Raw genomic sequence first — 290 nt, 5'->3', positions numbered from 1 at the left:
TGGCCCCCCCCCGCGCCCCCCACCCGGAGGCGCCGCAGCACCGGGACCCCCTGAGCGGCCGCCACGAGTGCCAGGGGCAGCGACGGGGACCCCCAAAGGCGCTGCTGCTCCCCCAGGGCCGCCGCCAGCACCAGCAGCTGGGGACACCGGGCACATGGGGACATTGGGGACATTGGGGATGTCGGGGACACGGGGGGCACGGGGGGGCACGGGGACATCGGGGAGACGGGGACATCGGGGACACGGGGACACGAGGGGGCAGGGGAAGGGGGGGACACGGCGGGGCACAG

Source organism: Pyrgilauda ruficollis, unplaced genomic scaffold (genome assembly GCF_017590135.1).
Source record: "Pyrgilauda ruficollis isolate IOZ18807 unplaced genomic scaffold, ASM1759013v1 scaffold1187, whole genome shotgun sequence".
Taxonomy (NCBI): domain Eukaryota; kingdom Metazoa; phylum Chordata; class Aves; order Passeriformes; family Passeridae; genus Pyrgilauda; species Pyrgilauda ruficollis.
Note: the sequence above shows the minus strand (reverse complement) of the source record.